The 19239-nt window shown below is 43.3% G+C and overlaps 1 protein-coding gene across 6 annotated transcripts in view; it reads left to right on the forward strand.

Annotated features, from left to right (window-relative positions):
- Positions 1 to 19239, forward strand: part of BAIAP3 (BAI1 associated protein 3) — a 325750-nt gene that overhangs the window by 39734 nt on the left and 266777 nt on the right. For 2 of the 6 annotated variants that reach the window (XM_033963397.1, XM_033963396.1), the window contains exon 1: positions 16323 to 16545. The exons of 3 other annotated variants lie outside the window; for them this stretch is intronic. The gene's annotated coding sequence lies outside the window, so the exon portion shown is untranslated. Of the gene's footprint in view, positions 1 to 16322; positions 16546 to 19239 lie in introns of those variants that run through there. One more of the 6 variants, XM_033963400.1, reaches the window with a different exon arrangement.

Genomic DNA, 19239 nt, shown 5'->3' on the forward strand with positions numbered 1-19239 from the left:
GCTTTTGGATTTAAATAAACTACTGTCGTCATTTGTATCTTGTCTGCCATCTGCAACATTCTTCCATCATGTGTCCAGCTGTTCAAGCATCTTACTGTTACTGCAACAGATTCATCCATCATTGCTGGCATCAAGGAGCATATCCAACATTTAATAGACAAGTTATTGTCCTGTTCATCCACTACACAGTTTATTTTTATTTATTTATTCAATTTTCTATACCTTTCTCCCAGGGGAGCTCAGAACGGTTTTACATGAATTTATTCAGGTAGTCAAGCATTTTTCCTTGTCTGTCCCAGTGGGCTCACAATCTAATGTACCTGGGGCAATGGAGGGATTAAGTGACTTTGCCCAGGGTCACAAGGAGCAGCGTGGATTTGAACCAAGAACCTCAGGGTGCTGAGGCTGTAGCTTTAACCACTGCTCCACTCCAGAAATCAAAATGTAGTAAAAGTGAGTCAAGTATAGGACAATCAAGCCATTTGTGACATCACTCATGAAGTTGGCTCTTAGGCATTGGTGGAATGAGGCATTGTGATGTCACACTAGCAGCTCTGGTTATTAGAGGCTGAAACTTTTCACACTACTTATTCAATTTTCTATACTGTTCTTCCAGGGGAGCTCAGAACGGTTTTACATGAATTTATTCAGGTAGTCAAGCATTTTTCCCAGTCTGTCCCTAATGCACATGGAGCAATGGGAAAGGGGCACAAGGAGCAGAGTGGATTTGAACCCACTACCCCAGGCTTTAACCACTGCGCCACACTCTCCCCCAGGTTCTCTTCTTCACTTGTGTCTGAAAGACAATTCAATTACTTTCCCAGATGATGTAATAAAAAAAATAGGCAACTGAATTTTTGGGAACGTTGCTCCAAAACCATACTGAAATTGAAGGCTCTATTTGTGATTTATAAACGGGTATACAGAATATGGTCCCTTTTTAATAAATTACTAAAAAGATTTAAATATAAAATCATAAGGGTTTGAGATTTATTCAAATGATATCATAATCCGCGAGGATGGGGTGGGGACAGGGACAAAGTTTGTGGCAACGGGACAGAGCTGGAGCCTGCAAGGATGGGACAGGGATGGGAACAGAGCCTGCGGGAATGGAACCAAACTTTGCCCCCGTGTCTTTCTCTAGTCCAGAGCATCGGCATCTAGATCATTAAGTCAGGCACCACCCCTTATACCCTCAAGCTACATCTATGCCAGGGGTCTCAAGTCCCTCCTTGAGGGCCGCAATCCAGTCAGGTTTTCAGGATTTCCCCAATGAATATGCATGAGATCTATGTGCATGCACTGCTTTCAATGCATATTCATTGGGGAAATCCTGAAAACCTGACTGGATTGTGGCCCTCAAGGAGGGACTTTGAGATCCCTGGTCTATGCTATTAAATGCTACTATGACAACATTGGTACAAATTTAATAAACCTGATTAATATAATTGGCTTCATAGCGTTTGGTGTGTGCTAATTGTTAGCATGTGCTTAGTGCGTGCTAAATCACTTAGTGCCCACTGATGAATTCTCCCCCAAATGGGCTATGCGCTAAATCTTAGCACGTCTGGTGTAAAAAAAAATTGCCATCAGAGGGTCCGATAACTCAGACCACGGGAGGCAGCCTGGCTATCTCCCGCAGTCAGTGGTGAACCTGGAAATTCAATGCCGGGGCTGTGTCCAGCCGCTGGCTTTGAATTTCATGGACTACGTTCAGCTGCGGTAGACGTAGCTGGCCAGGCCAATATTCGTGAGCTGACCAGCTAAGTCATAGCGGCCAAAGACAGACCTACTATTTAGGTGGGTCTATCCCACTGCTAAATGTAACCAGCCAGCCAATCAATATTGCCACTGACTGGCTATGTTGTGCAACATAGTCGGTGGCCAGCCTAGCCAGTAACCGGGATATTCAGCAGGAGAAAGCCTTCTATTTCCTGATGAATATTAACATCGCTGTGGTCTGTGTGTGGTTCTAACAGTTTGTTTAGAAACATAGAAACATAGAAATAGACGGCAGATAAGGGCCACGGCCCATCTAGTCTGCCCACCCCAATGACCCTCCCCTACCTTTCTCTGTGAATAGATCCCACATGTCTATCCCATTTGGCCTTAAAATCAGGCACGCTGCTGGCCTCAATAACCTGTAGTGGAAGACTATTCCAGCGATCAACCACCCTTTCAGTGAAAAAGAATTTCCTGGTGTCCCCGTGCAGTTTTCCGCCCCTGATTTTCCACGGATGCCCCCTTGTTGCCGCGGGACCCTTGAAAAAGAAGATATCTTCTTCCACCTCGATGCGGCTCGTGAGATACTTGAATGTCTCAATCATGTCACCCCTGTCTCTGCGTTCCTCGAGTGAGTATAGCATCAACTTATCCAGCCGTTCCTCGTACGGGAGATCCTTGACTCCCGAGACCATCCAGGTGGCCATTCTCTGGACCGACTCCAGTCTCAGCACATCCTTACGGTAATGCGGCCTCCAGAATTGCACACAGTATTCCAGGTGGGGCCTCACCATGGATCTATACAATGGCATAATGACTTCAGGCTTACGGCTGTCGAAACTCCTGCGTATGCAACCTATGATTTGCCTTGCCTTGGATGAAGCTTGCTCCTCTTGATTGGCAGTCTTCATGTTCTCACTGACGATCACCCCTAAGTCTGCTTCAGTTCTTGTTAGGATCTCGCCATTAAGGGTGTAAGTCTTGCATGGATTTTGGCTGCCCAGGTGCATGACTTTGCATTTTTTGGCATTGAAGCTGAGTTGCCAGGACCTAGACCAGCGGTCCAGTAGGAGTAGGTCGTGCATCATGTTGTCGGACATTGAATTTATGTCTGTTGTGCTTTTGCCCCCTACATTGCTTAGTTTGGCATCATATTACAGAATCAATTTCACGGACATCTTAAACAGCATTTCAGTTCTATCTTTTGAGTGAGAAACTTTTCAACTTTACAGCTGGGTCTCCTGAAGCAGATAACGAAACAGGGCCGCGTTGGGACCCTACAGGACTTTTTCCTCATAAGATAAGTGAGATTGTAACAATGCTCCAGTGACGCATGTTTCAAACAAAGGTACAAAACAAGAAAAGAAACGTTTTTTCAACTTAAAATTTTGAAAAAATAGATATAAACCAGCGTTTACCATTTCTCAGAGAGTGATTTATCAAATATGCAATGACTGGATGGTAAACTCTTGTCCCAAGAGGGGGTTGTCTCTCTCTTCAGAGTTTCACTTCTCTGAGCGTTCTTCAAAGTAATTTCACTCTCTTGGATTTGGTGTTCATTATAGTCAGTTTGTTTCTATCATCATCGAATATTAACATCTGGCTTAATGCTATTTATCTAGCCAGAAGCTGTTCCCGGCCAGCTAAATAGTACTGAATATCGGATGGATAGTGTCCACATTGTATTAATGTGCATATTAACACATAAAGTGTAACTTCTCAACACCATATCCACCTACCGTAATCACTGCCTAGCATGCGAAAGCTACATGAAATTGAATGTACGTGCTAGATGGAACATGGATGGTCCTCTTTCCTCCATGCCACTGCCTCCTGGATTCCAAACCCTAACAACATGACAAAGCACATAGTGCTAAGAGGTGAACTGGAATCAGGAGAGGAGATTAAAGGAAACAAGAAGGTTCCGGGAGAGGAGGTGCGAGCCCATGCATGTGTCCGTCTTCTGTGTTGGTAAGGATTTTAAAAAGAGCAATGTGTGTAGAAGTGACTGAGCGTGGAAAGTGGCTACCCAGAGAGAAATGTGCCCACTCTAATTCAGAAATGCTTCTTCAGTGTTGCAATCCTCTATAAGCATATTGTAGAGTTGGGCTCTCAGTGGTTAGATGGCTCAGAATTTGAAGGCTTTGAAGTTCTAAGAACTAAACTAAACTAAACCTTAAGTTTATATACCACATCATCTCCCTGGATGTGGAGCTCGGCACGGTTTTCAAGAACTTAAAATATAGGAAGAGAAGGAAAAAAAAAAAAAAGGTTTACATGAACTTATATATAGAAGAGAAGAGTAAGGGGGGATAGAATTACATTTTAGTGAAAAGCCAGGTTTTCAGTTGCTTGCGGAATAATTGGGAGGGCTAGATGCACTAAAGTCTCTGATCGTCTAACGATCGTGGCTATACCAGTTTGACTGGTTTAGCGACCGATCGTATTAGCTGACCCGATGTTCTAACAGGCTCAACACATGGTTTTCCATGCGGTCCTACATTCTCCGATTCTGGCATGCAAGTTTTAAGGCATCGATCGGATGCTTCGTTTTAATATTAATGACCTCATTTGTGTGCCAGAATCGGGTCAATAGGACCAACCCGGAAATGCCGACAGGTCTAGCAAAACCTGTTGGTCTGCCTGTATTTTAATGTTATATTTATTTTATTTTAATTTATTTAAAACTATTACCTGCCTAAAATTCTAGGCAGTTTACAATAAAAAAAAATTTGTAATCACTTAAACAGACACACATAAAAGCATTCCCCCGATCACAAAATCACCTTTGTTGAGTAGCTGGCCTGCTCAACCAGTCAAACTCCATCAAACATAAAGTAAACCTCCCTCTTCCCCAAAAAATGCAGGGCTCTTGGGCTGGGGATTCTTCAAAACCCCTGAAGGCCCTGACAGTACTGATCCGAATTTGACTGGCTGAGCAGCATGTGTCTATTGCCTGCTTGTCCAATCAAATTCAGAGCAGTGCCTTCAAGGCCTTTAGTGGGTGGGGCAAATCCACTGAAAGCCCTGACTGCATGTCACTGATAGTCATGGACAGCACCAGAATCCCAGCACTGTTTCCAACTGACCTGGGATAAAAAAATAGTAGAAAGGAGGAACTAATAAATCCCTGTGCTTGGAAGGAGGACCCTGGGGGGGTTTTCTTACTTTGGGATGGGTTGTATTGAGGTGGGGGGGGGGGGTTTATGTAGGGATGGGTTTTGTTCCTTAAAATGCTGAGCTTATGTGTTCTTGGTTTGTATTATGTTTGATGCTTTTGTTGAGCTCAATAAAATATATTTGAATAAGTCCCTACTAAAAATAGTCTCTCTTTTCCGAGGAGTATACATGGTTTTGATGATTAGGATCCTAAAGGAAGCAGCAAGGAAATGCATGTGGAATTACTTTACCATCACAATCCCCTTCTTTGAGAAACTAAAAATAAAAAAATGACATTTAAACAGTGCTGTTCTACCACTGTGTAATGTCAAAATAACAGTGATCTTGCATCATTCATTCTCAGGAAGGATGGGAAGTAGAATAACAGTCCTCTTCTAATAAATACAAAGCAATTATTTTGTTTCTATCCTCTATAATTTCAGAATTTTCTCTTCTTTGTCCTCCCACTTGCTCTTTCCATTTTAATATTGTAAAAATCCCCACATATTGAATTTTTAATTCTTTCAGATTTTTTTTTTTTTTTTGTAATCATTTTATCAAGTGAATGTTTCTTTTACCCCATCAGATGGATCTTTCAGAATACAGGGCATTTATTTCTATTTCCTGCAGTGCTTTTGCTGGAAATTTCAGTGGCTTAACCCTTTCTTTCCCTTCTCTGTGCTACTCCTGCTCAGAGGAGCAGCTCTTTCTCAGTACAGCAATATTCAATTTCTCTTATACGAGAGGGTGCTGAAAAGTTCTCAGCTCAAACTACCAACCTCCTAAATGCCACATGTTACTTTGCCACTGTAACTGAAAAAGTGTTATCTTATTTTGTTAAGTGCCAATTTGCAGAAACAAAATTAAATTCCTCCCTCCACATTCGCGGTGGTTAGGGTCACGAATAACTTTTCGCTTTCATTTTCGTGGGGTTTGTGGTATAGCCCTTGCAAATACCATGAAATTGTGAATATAACTTTATCATTAGTATTTACGATTGTTTTATAACAGAAGTTACTGTATTGCATGGTTCATATACAGTACTTTAATAGAACTTGTTGTAGGCTGTTTTTTATATTATGTATCTATTCTATTAGATTACAGCAATAGCTAATATACAATTTAAAATCCTATATTGATTGTTTACGATGTATTACCACTGTGGAATTGTATATTATTCGCTGACCTGCTCAGTTTTATTCTATTACCACTGTGGAATTGTATATTATTCGCTGACCTGCTCAGTTTTATTCTTGTTGTGAACTGCTGGTGGGGCGGTATATAAGAAAATAAATTATTATTATTACTGTATTCATGTACTGTAATTAACAGTGTTAAACATTATACTGTAACATGTACCGATCTGTTATTCAGGCGGTGTCTTCATCCTCATTGTCCTTCATCGTTGTCTGCACCCCTGCCCCCCAAATGCTACCATTTGCCCGACCACACTGACAAAAAGCGCTGGATGATGTCATTTGGGGGAGGAAGTCAGCAAAATAAAAACTGCGAATAATCAAAGTCACGAGTGCTGAACCTGCAAATATGGAGGGAGAAGTGTATATGTTTTTGACATTTTTTCAGATCATTGACTGAACCACATCCGTGTCATTCACTTCTTGGTTGGGCTAAGAACTTTTTAGCACCCCTCGTATGGTGCAGTTTTGCTCTGTGCTCCTTTTTTGGGGGTACAGAGTCTACTCTAGCAAAATAAATGGATCTTTTAATCTTTAATGTTTTGATTTCTAAATAACGAATATCTGTTTGATCCTTTTCCTGAAATAATGAAAAAAGTCTGAAGTTAAATTGCTTTTCTCAACTTCCAACCCTGAATTTGCCATACGGTTTTCACAAATTTATTTATTTATAAAATATCATAAAGCTACCTATCTTTAAAGTGCAGACTGTTATCACAACCATCTGGCATCTCATTCTATGTGCAAGGAACCATAGGAATCAGTGGTATGGATTACTCGTATTTATTGTGAAATGGTCTAGTAGGGAAACCAGGCATTTATTTTCTACAATTTATAAGTATGTTCAGATCTGATATCCTACATAGAAGAAACACTTGAACCATAACAAGAAATAGTCTGTCAGGTTTCTTTTTATTAAAGAATATTTTTTTTTTGCTCTTGTTATTGTTTCCATCTTTTTTTATTTATTTTCAGCACCATTTTAGATAGATCATAAAAGCAGGAATTGAGACCTACAATTGTTAAATTATGCAATAATCAGAACAGAGCTAGCGAAATGCAACATGCATACTCGTACATTGCCTGTTGAATAGTTCATCTATGCACAGTGTGGTGCTTGGCCTTTAGAAGTGTGGCAGCGACGAGGTCGGAAACATGGACGCTCTATGGCAGTGTTCAAATCCAAGCAAAGGCCCACTTTTTTGAAACTGCTTTCAACTCTTAACTCCTCCTCACTGCAGTCAGATACCTATACCCACTACAATCTCCCAACCCTGAAATGTCCTGTCTAGCATAAAAATAGACTTACTGGGTCAGACCAATGGTCCATCAAGCCCAATAGCCCGTTCTCATGATGGCCAATCCAGGTCACTAGTACCTGGCCAAAACCCAAGGTGTAGCAATAATCTATGCTACCAATACAGGGCACTATTAACACATAAAGGAACAAAAACCACTTCTAACGTCTTTTAACTTTCAATGGTGCTCAGATTCCAAGATGGAGGTTTAAAGTACTCAATAAGGGCATACAGCCCGTGAGAAACTTTATATGGTATCAATCATTGCACCTAGTTGTAAAAGATGTTTCAAAGTCCTTGATCAATAACAATTTATAATACTTGAAAGTCCAAAAAGTGAAAGCACTGATAATCCGAATTTTAAACTGTGTATATAGAAAACTTTCAAAGTAAATCACTTAGCTGAAACATAAAGAATGCTGGTGAAATAGCTGGGTCCTGACGCGTTTCGCCACACAGGCTTCCTCAGAGAACCCGCTTGCAATTCCTTACATTCAAACTGTAGTTATGTTTTCAAATTTTCAATTCTGCTGTTGCTTCTGTAATCTTTTAATGTCCTATGACGTCATAGGACATTAAAAGATTACAGAAGCAACAGCAGAATTGAAAATTTGAAAACATAACTACAGTTTGAATGTAAGGAATTGCAAGCGGGTTCTCTGAGGAAGCCTGTGTGGCGAAACGCGTCAGGACCCAGCTATTTCACCAGCATTCTTTATGTTTCAGCTAAGTGATTTACTTTGAAAGTTTTCTATATACACAGTTTAAAATTCGGATTATCAGTGCTTTCACTTTTTGGACTTTCAAGTATTATAAATTGTTATTGATCAAGGACTTTGAAACATCTTTTACAACTAGGTGCAATGATTGATACCATATAAAGTTTCTCACGGGCTGTATGCCCTTATTGAGTACTTTAAACCTCCATCTTGGAATCTGAGCACCATTGAAAGTTAAAAGACGTTAGAAGTGGTTTTTGTTCCTTTATGTGTTAATAGTTATAACCCTTCAGGAACATTTGTTTTGAAACATACCCAGTTGTTTATATTGGGAACCAATACAGGGCAAGCAGTGGCTTCCTCCATGTCTTTCTCAATAACAGACTATGCACTTTTCCTCCAGGAACTTGTCCAAACCTTTCTTAAAACCAGCTAAACTATCCACTCTTACCACAACCTCTTGCAACGCGTTCCAGAGCTTAACTATTCTCTGAGTGAAAAAAAATTTCCTCCTATTGGTTTTAAAAGTATTTCCCTGTAACTTCATCGAGTGTCCCCTAGTTTTTGTAATTTTTGACAGTGAAAAATCGATCCACTTGTACCCGTTCTACACTCAGGATTTTGTAGACTTCAATCATATCTCCCCTCAGCTGTCTCTTTTCCAAGCTGAAGAGCCCTAACCATTTTAGTCTTTCCTCATACGAGAGAAGTTCCATCCCCTTTACCAACTTGGTCGCTCTTCTTTGAACTAGAGAATGACACGATGGTTGTTACCTGTGGCTAGCCGCGGGTAACCCGCTGAAATGGTGACAAAAAAAAAAGTCACCGAATACGGTGACAAGGCCATTCACCGCCCCGTGGAGTGGTGAATAGTCTTGTCTCCACAGTTAAAGGAGTGAGCAAGCGTGGTGAACGAGCGTGCGGTCCGGTAGTCCCTTCTCTCCCGCCAGCCGTGCATGTCCCTCCCTCCCTTTACTTTACCTTCTCTTTGTGGCGATTTCTATAAGGCTATGCGTTGTATTGCAGCCGGAGCCTTGAAGTCGCGTCGTCAGCCGAAAGCCTGAAGTCATAATGCCGTTGTACAGGAGTACTGTGTGCAATTCTGGAGGCCACATTACAGTAAAGATGTGCGCAGAATTGAATCGGTTCAACGGACGGCCACCAGGATGATCTCGGGGCTCAAGGGTCTCTCGTACGAAGAGAGACTGAACAAATTGCAGCTCTACACTCTCAAGGAACGTAGGGAGAGGGGAGACATGATCGAAACATTTAAGTACCTCACGGGACGTGTCGAAGTGGAAGATGATATTTTCTTTCTCAAGGGACCCTCGGCCACAAGAGAGCACCCGCTCAAACTCAGGGGCGGAAAATTTCATGGCGACACCAGAAAGTATTTCTTCACAGAGAGAGTGGTTGATCATTGGAACAAGCTTCCAGTGCAGGTGATCGAGGCAGACAGCGTGCCAGACTTTAAGAATAAATGGGATACCCATGTGGGATCTCTACGAGGGTCAAGATAAGGAAATTGGGTCATTAGGGCATAGACAGGGGGTGGGTAAGCAGAGTGGGCAGACTTGATGGGCTGTAGCCCTTTTCTGCCGTCATCTTCTATGTTTCTATGTTTCATGTGGCTACTGGAAAAGTCTCCTCTAATGTAACTTCCTGTTTCCGGCTGGCTCCGGCTGCAATTCAAGGTATAGCCTTATAGAAATCGCCACGAAGAGAAGGTAAGGGGAAGAGAGGGAGGGAGATGCACGGCTGGCCGGCGGGAGGGAGCTGCTGGACCGTGCGAAGGGTGCTGGGGGTGGGGGGGATGGAGAGAAGAAGATGCTGAAGCAGCCTGAAGGGAACTGGGGAAGAAAGAGTGGAAAAGATGCTGGGAAATGGGGAAGAGAGAGTGGGGAGAAAACGCTGGAAGGGAAATGGGGAAGACAAGAGTGGGCAGAAGACGCTGGAAGGGAAATGGGGAAGATAGAGTGGGGAGAAGACAGAGATGCCAGACTATGGGGGAGCGGAAGGAAGAAGATGGGTTCCAGACCAATTGGGGGGGGTGAAGGGAGAGGCACAGTAACAGCAAATGGAAGATGCTGAGAGAAGACAGTCAGTGGATGGAAGGAATTGAATGAGAAGATGAGGAAAGCAGAAACCAGACAACAAAGGTAGGAAAAAAATTTCTATTTATTTCTCTTTTTTTTTTTTTTGCTTTAGGATAAAGTAGTATATTAGTGGTGTTGCTAAAAATTTATAAACAAAGCCCTGCCAGCTGAACATCTCTTTCTCTAGTTCAGCAGACAGAACTTTGATTTATAAGGAAGGAATAAGCTAAATATTGTAGTACTGAGGCTTGTATGGATGCTGCGGGGATAGTGGTCGCGGGGATGGGGTGGGGACAGGGACGGTGGTCGCGGTGACGGGGACAAATTTTTTTCCCCATTTCATTCTCTAAATGTAATAATATAAACAAAATATAGAGAAAACAGAAGAGAGAAAAAAAGAGAGACAAGAAAAGTAACAACCTTCACAAAGGTTGAGAAAGAGGTATAAATAACAGCCTGGCTGTGGGAGCCTCCATATCCTAATTCCTCCCATGGGCATTCGTCAGAGTAGTTGCAGTTTAGGAATCAAAAGCTTTAGAAAAGTGAGCTTTTAAAGCCTAAGAACATAAGAACATAAGAAATGCCTCCGCTGGGTCAGACCTAAGGTCCATCGCGCCCAGCAGTCCGCTCACGCGGCGGCCCATCAGGTCCAGGACCTGTGAAGTAATCTTTTATCTATACCCCTCTATCCCCTTTTCCAGCAGGAAGTTGTCCAATCCTTTCTTGAACCCCAGTACCGTACTCTGCCCTATAACGTCCTCTGGAAGCGCATTCCAGGTGTCCACCACACGTTGGGTAAAGAAGAACTTCCTAGCATTCGTTTTGAATCTGTCCCCTTTCAACTTCTCCGAATGCCCTCTTGTTCTTTTATTTTTCGAGAGTTTGAAGAATCTGTCCCTCTCCACTCTCTCTATGCCCTTCATGATCTTGTAAGTCTCTATCATATCCCCTCTAAGTCTTCTCTTCTCCAGGGAAAAGAGACCCAGTTTCTCCAATCTCTCAGCGTATGAAAGATTTTCCATCCCCTTAATCAGTCGTGTCGCTCTCCTCTGAACTCTCTCGAGTAACACCATATCCTTCTTAAGGTATGGTGACCAATACTGGACGCAGTACTCAAGATGTGGACGCACCATTGCCCGGTACAGCGGCAGGATAACTTCTTTCGTTCTTGTTGTAATACCCTTCTTGATTATCCCCAGCATTTTATTCGCTCTCTTGGCGGCCGCTGCGCACTGTGCCGTCGGCTTCATTGTCATGTCCACCATTACCCCCAAGTCCCTTTCTTGGGTACTCTCATTCAATAACATCCCTCCCATCGTATAGCCTGTCCTAGATTTTTGAAAGAACATTTCCATGTTTCCAGCATCTATGAGGCAGACTTGGTTTTTCTTATTACATAGATCTTTTTGGACCCCTGTTAGGTTGGACAGTTCTAAATCTAATAGATGCTGGCACTGTCATCTCGATATAGGGACACTGGATCATTTTCTATATTATTGTCCCTTGATACTCAAATTCTGGAAATCCATTTGGGGGATAAAATTATTACGATATTGGAAGTTCCATCATCGCTATCATATGATATAATATTGTTTGGAACGATATTATTCCCCAAGAAACCAATCAAGGCAAATCAGAATAAATTGCTCCTCATTGTGACAGGAGTCGCCATGCAGTTGATAATGAAAAACTGGAAAAGTTGGGATAACTTAAACTTATAGTTTCTGGTGGGAATCCTTATGTCAGATTTATAAGTTTTAAAACATTAGTTCTTTACAGAGGGGGCAGGTGTCAGGTCAAAACCGCGGAAGACAAAGGCGCGCGCCGACAACTGAGCGCAGCGTGGAGGCGCGCGCCGAAGAAAATAACTGTTTTTAGGGGCTCCAATGGGGGTGTGTGTGTGGGGAACCCTCCCACTTTACTTTATACAGATCGCGCCGCGTTGTGGGGGCGTTGTAACCCCCCACATTTTACTGTAAACTTCACTTTTTCCCTAAAAACAGGAAAAGGTTAAGTTTACAGTATAATGAGGGGGGTTACAACCCCCCAAACCACCCAAAACGCAGCCGCGATCTGTATTAAGTAAAGTGGGGGGGCTCCCCAACAAAAACCCCCGTCGGAGCCCCTAAAAACTGTCATTTTCTTCGGCGCGCGCCTCCGTCTTGCGCTCAGTTGTCGGTGCGCGCCTTTGTCTTCCGCGGTTTTGTCTATGAACCGAGGGGGCACCATAGCAAATTTAAGGAAATTTGGGGCCTGTTAACAAAATATTGTAAGATATGAATGTGAATTATTAGCATTATTTCCCTTTGATTCATGAAAGATTGTTATACAAATCCGGGAGGGGTGGGTGGGGGTGGGGGAGGGGGTTAAATAGCTGTATATTATTTATTTGTATAGAGTGCAGTCTGTTATATTACTTGATTGTTCATATGTTTGCACTATGTATTTGATTTTAAAAATGAATAAAGAATATTAAAAAAAAGAGAGAGAAAGAATGTTTCCAACTTTAAACCTACTATAGTGCCCTACGTTTGGTCAATATTCAACAAGCCCTCAAGAAGCCATCACAAAAGTGTCAACAATTTTTCTTTTGAATTTTATTTATGTTTTAATAGGTGCATTTTTCTCTAGGCTTTCCTTTCCAGAGGCAAGCCCTGATGTTTCTGTTGCTCCTTTCAGAGTTCTTCCATAAGTTAACACCCACTAGGTTATGGGGTTGGTTGGGGTTTTTTTTTTTTTGTCTCTACCACCTCCTTAAACTGTAGAAAAGCTAAGAAAACCGTTCTAAAAAGTGGCACCTAAATATAGGTGGAACAAAAAGCTACTTCATGCCAAGCATCTAACCCGTTGGCTTGTCAAAAACTTAGGCATGACAGAGAAATGGTTTTCAATTCAAACTTATTCAGTTATTCAACAGTTATTCACTTATCCATACTTCAAAGAGTGCTATAGTTCATAAAGCTTATAGATTAATTTTTAGATTCACAGATTAATTATAATGGTGACCTCAGCGGCTACACTCTACATCATATTTCATGTAAAGCTAGAGTCATACCGTAGCCAGCCTCCTCATTAGAGAGTTGCACGGGGACAGAAATCCCACCTGTCCCCGCCAGGATCCTCTCCGTCCCCACCCATCCCCGTCAGGATCCTTTCCGTCCCCACTCATCCCTGCAAGGAATTACCTCCATCCCCGCCCATCCCCATAAAAAGCAGCAATTACTTCTGACAGGATCATCAATTCTACAGTTTCTTTTGTGTTTGCGCTGCTGTTTTCCTTGTGGAATCTCTTTAGTGGAACCCTTTTTTGTTTTCTGTTCAGGTAATTAACTTATAAACCCCCCTCTTTTACTAAGGCTGACGTGTCTATTATATTAGATGGACGAATCCTGCTTCCAAAGCCTTCCATCCCCGTGGAAGTCCCAGGGCCAGAGGGGGGATCCCCGTGGGAATCCCGTGGGTTAGGGAGGGATTCCCACGATCCCCGTTCCCGTGCAGACTTCTACTCCTCATCGGTCCACCGTATATTTCTTATACTTATTATAGTTTTAAACCCAAGATAACTTATCTTATCTAAACTTGGGGCTCCAACGTGAATTCAGCGTTTCGCCAGAGAGCTGTTTCAAGGAGCATCCCCATTTAGAGCATCACACCACTATCTCAGTAGATCTACACTGAGATAGTGGTGTGATGCTCCTTGAAACAGCTCTCTGGCGAAACGCTGAATTCACGTCGGAGCCCCAAGTTTAGATAAAATAAGTTATCTTGGGGGTTTAAAAATCTCACTAAAACTATAATAAGTATAAGAAATATACGATGGACCGATGAGAAGGCTGGCCACAGTATGACTCAAGCTTTACACGAAATATGATGCTAGAGTTTAGCCGCTGAGGTCACCATTATGATTAATCTGTGAATGTAAAAATTTATCTATAAGCTTTATGAACTATAGCACTCTTTGAAGTATGGATAAGTGAATAACTGTTGAATAACTGAATAAGTTGGAATTGAAAACCAATTTTCTGATATGAATAGTGAGTGTGGCAATTACTTACTACACTAATATTACAGCTTCACTCAGAAGAAGAAATTTTCTCTATCTGACCATATAGGCCAATATAGACTGTGAAAAACTTAGGCATGACAGCTTATGGCGGGTCAGTGGTGAGCATAAGCAGATGCTCCTTGCAATAAGTCCATGCTCCACCCATTTGCTGTTAGTTGGGAGCCCTTTATAAAATTGCTGTTCCTTGCCTTAAATCTTTCATAACATAACATAACTTTATTCTTCTGTACTGCCATAACCAAAAAGATTTCTAGGCGGTTCACAATAAAGAACGCTGGACAATCAGCGAAATACAGAAATGGTATTGAAATACAAAGTGTTTCATAAAAGGACACAAAATACAAACATTTATTTAAAATACAGGTTTTAGTAATAATGACCTGTGGTAGGAGATGAATTTATCAAACAGTGTCATCTTAACTGCTTTCCGGAAAAAAAGCAGCAAGACGACATAGCTTGACAAATGCATTTACCTAACCAAGTCTGCTGTTTACCTGCTTGAAACGCTAGGGTCCTGTCCAAAAAAGTCTTGTATCTACAACCATTAGTTTTTGGGTAAGCGAATAAGTGTAAACTTCTGGTTCCCCTCCTTGGACTATACAGCACAAAGGGCTCCTTTTACTAAGCTGTGGTAGCGTTTTTAGCGTGCGCTGCAGATTAGCGTGCATGCGTGCGCACTGCCCCCCCCCCCCGTGCTTTGCAGAAAAACTAAGGCCAGCTCGATGGAGGCGTTGGCGTCTAGCGCGCGGGCTAAAACCGTGAGCGCAGCTTAGTAAAAGGAGCCCAAAGTGTGAGAGAAGGTAAGTTGGAGACAGGAAATGCAGTGCAGTAACATAGAAACATAGAAAATGACGGCAGAAAAGGGCCACGGCCCATCTAGTCTGCCCACACTAATGGCCCACCCCCTAACTACCTCCATGAAGAGATCCCACATGCCAATCCCATCTTTTCTTAAAATCTGGCACGCTGCCGGCCTCAATTACCTGCTGTGGAAGATTATTCCAGCGGTCAGCCACCCTTTCGGTGAAGAAATATTTTCTGGTGTCGCCATGAAATTTCCCACCCCTGATTTTCAACGGATGCCCTCTTGTTGCCGTGGGTCCTTTAAGGAAAAAGAGATCCTCTTCCGCCTCGATACGGCCTATGACATATTTGAACGTCTCGATCATGTCTCCCCTCTCTCTGCGTTCCTCGAGTGAGTACAGCTGCAACTTACCCAGTCGTTCCTCATACGGGAGATCCTTGAGTCCTGAGACCATCTTGGTGGCCATTCGCTGAACTGACTCAACTCTCCGCACATCTTTTTGATAATGCGGCCTTCAGAATTGTACACTGTATTCCAGATGGGGTCTCACCATGGATCTGTACAATGGCATTATGACCTCGGGCTTACGGCTGACGAAACTTCTACGGATACGACCTATGATTTGTCTAGCCCTGGATGAAGCTTTTTCCACTTGATTGGCAGTCTTCATGTCTTCGCTAATGATCACCCCCAAGTCACGTTCTGCTACAGTCCTTGCTAGGATCTCACCATTTAGGGTGTAAGTCCTGCATGGATTTTTGCCGCCAAGGTGCATGACCTTGCATTTTTTGGCATTGAAATTTAGCTGCCAAGTCTTTGACCAATGCTCCAGCAGGAGTAGGTCCTGTCATACTGTCGGGCATTGAGCTTTTGTCGGGCACTGTGCTTTCATCTGTTGTGCGGTTGCCTACCATGTTGCATAGTTTGGCGTCATCGGCGAATAATGTAATTTTACCTCGAAGCCCCTCAGCCAAGTGTCTTATGAAGATGTTAAATAGGATCGGGCCCAAAACCGAACCCTGTGGCACTCCGCTGATCACCTCCGTCGTATCGGTAAGCTTGTAAGAAGGGCCACACTAAGATGCCCTTCATCCAGCCCTGCCCTCCCCCCCCCCCCCAAACTCTCTACTTACTGAAACTGTCTTGCCTGGCCCCCATTGGTCTCGAGCGCTCCCTTCCACCCGCCAGCGTGCAGTCAGGTGCAGCCGCACGCGGGTCTCGGCCCAGCTGCGCGCCCAACCCAGCGCTTCCCCCGAAGAGAGCGCGTGCGCCTCCCGCTCCCTTATATGGACCGGCCGTCGCGCGCTCAGAGCTAACCTGCCGCTCGCGCTGGAGCAGCCGGCTGGTAACTGCGAGAGCAGCGGCGGCAGCAGCAGCAGCAGCAGCAGCAGCAGCACGCGGGCGTTTAACGTCGCTCGAAGGCTGTATTTCTCTCCACAAAGGTAGCGGGAGAAACTGCGGAAGACAAAGCGCGCCTGCAACAGGTAACAAGTCCTTTGTAGAGTTTTTTTTTCACTTTTTTGGAGCGTGCTGGGGGTTCGACTTTTCAAGCTTCCGGGCGCACTTTTAGTCGGACGTGGGAAAGGGCTTCTTCCATCTCTGCCTGGGCTGGAGCGTTTCTCCAAATGTTATCTCTGAACTTGTAGGACTTTCTTCTCCAAATCTCAGCGGTTCATTTCGGAATTAAACAGAATAGGAAAAGAAATGGGGGGGGGGGGGGGGGGGGGGGGGGGTGATTATAGGGGGGTCTTCTCTTGTAGTGGGAATGACCTCGTCTAGGCGGGATACTCTCTTTGCATCGATTTGTTTTCATTGTGCAACAATAATGATTTTGATTCGACAGACGAACGTTTTTCTTAGATGGCTGTGGAGTATTTTTTAGGTTCTAACCAAGGTCCGCGCAAGGATTTATTTGTGCACGGAATATTGCAGTTCTTTGGGTTTTTTTATATATAGATAGATAGCTATATTCCATCAGATTGTCACCTTTAATAAAGTAAATATTTTGTCACTCGGTGTCCGTGGTCCCCTGTTTCTCAATCACTTCATCCTGTTTGCTGCAGATGACTTGGGGAGCTTAAGTGCTGTGGGGGGAGGGGGAAGGTTTGATATGTGGATTTTTAAAATATATGCACGAAAAGGGAAACAAACTGAGGTAAAACTCCCCATCCACTTATTCTGCATAGAAGAAGGGAGGCTTCATTCAAAAAAAGAAATAAAAAAAGTACTGTAAACAGTGGAACTGTGCCATGATCTAGCACAGTGGTTCCCAACCCTGTCCTGGAGGAACACCAGGCCAATTGGGTTTTCAGGCTAGCCCTAATGAATATGCATGAAGCAAATTTGCATGCCTATCACTTTCATCATATGCAAATCTCTCTCATGCATATTCATTAGGGCTAGCCTGAAAACCCAATTGGCCTGGTGTTCCTTCAGGACAGGGTTGGGAATCACTGATCTAGCATATAGAGAGAAGTTTTATCATTGATTAACAGCTCATAGTTTAAACTAAACTAGGCGTCTCAAAGTCCCTCCTGGAGGGCTGCAATCCAGTCGGGTTTTCAGGATTTCCCCAATGAATATGCATGAGATCTATTTCAGTGATTCCCAACCCTGTCCTGGAGGAACACCAGGCCAATCGGGTTTTCAGGCTAGCCCTAATGAATATGCATGAGAGAGATTTGCATATGATGGAAGTGATAGGCATGCAAATTTGCTTCATGCATATTCATTAGGGCTAGCCTGAAAACCCAATTGGCCTGGTGTTCCTCCAGGACAGGGTTGGGAACCACTGATCTATTTGCATGCGCTGCTTTCAATGCATATTCATTGGGGAAATCCTGAAAACCCGACTGGAATACGGCTCTCGAGGACTGGAGTTCCCTACCCCTGCAGTAGAACTATTTAAGTCAGGGGTCTCAAAGTCCCTCCTTGAGGGCCGCAATCCAGTCGGGTTTTCAAGATTTCCCCAATGAATATGCATGAGATCTATGTGCATGCAATGCTTTCAATGCATATTCATTGGGGAAATCCTGAAAACCCGACTGGATTGGGGCCCTCAAGGAGAGACTTTGAGATCCCTGCTATAGAACAGGGGTAGGGAACTCCGGTCCTCGAGAGCTGTATTCCAGTCGGGTTTTCAGGATTTCCCCAATGAATATGCATGAGATCTATTTGCATGCACTGCTTTCAATGCATATTCATTGGGGAAATCCTGAAAACCCGACTGGATTGGGGCCCTCAAGGAGGGACTTTGAGATCCCTGTTATAGAACAGGGGTAGGGAATGCCGGTCCTCGAGAGCCGTATTCCATTCGGGGTTTCAGGATTTCCCCAATGAATATGCATGAGATCTATTTGCATGCACTGCTTTCAATGCATATTCTTTGGGGAAATCCTGAAAACCCGACTGGAATAAGGCTCTCGAGGACCGGAGTTCCCCTACCCCCAGAAGTAACTATAAATGTTAGTCCAGTCAGGTTTTCATGATTTCTACAATGACTATGAACACAAAGGTAAGCACTGCCTGACCAGCCCTTTAATGTGTCCACATTTCTGAATTAAATTATGAATCCCTGGCCCTCTTTTGGTACAGCAGCAAGCGAGTCCATCTCTGGGACCACTTCGGACTTATGGTCCAAGTCTCTGCACAGCAGGTGGGTGCTCACTGGGCACAGGATTGAATCAGCAGTGCTTCCTTTGTGATTTCTGCCAAATGTCAGAATGGCACTGTGCCACCCACCTGAGCTCTGGAACCACTGCGGGTGCTGGAATTGAATCCACCAAAACAACGTCCTGTACTTAAATCTCGCATCATCCCATCTGACCTGCCAGTAATAGCTACAACAAATTACTTGCTCATGAGATAAGAGCTTTTTCAGAATACAACACAGGGAAGACTCCTGTAAGCTCTAGGGAGCATTTAAGTGTTTGTTTGTTTTTAGACACTTTTAAAAAAATTTGTTCTCATTCTGCTTTATAAATCTAGTTCCCTTCTGCCCTGTAGCCCCCCCACCCCTTAAGATATATTTTCAGAAAAAAATGTGCAAACCATATCATACCATACAGTTGCTTATTTACCGCCAGTTTTAGACAAGGATTCAGTGGGGTTTACAACGAGAATCCAAGAATAATGGCAGTAACTGTAATGTAAAGATTACATTTAGGACAAATTTTGTA

This window comes from Geotrypetes seraphini, chromosome 11, assembly GCF_902459505.1.
Source record: "Geotrypetes seraphini chromosome 11, aGeoSer1.1, whole genome shotgun sequence".
NCBI classification, from domain to species: Eukaryota; Metazoa; Chordata; class Amphibia; order Gymnophiona; family Dermophiidae; genus Geotrypetes; species Geotrypetes seraphini.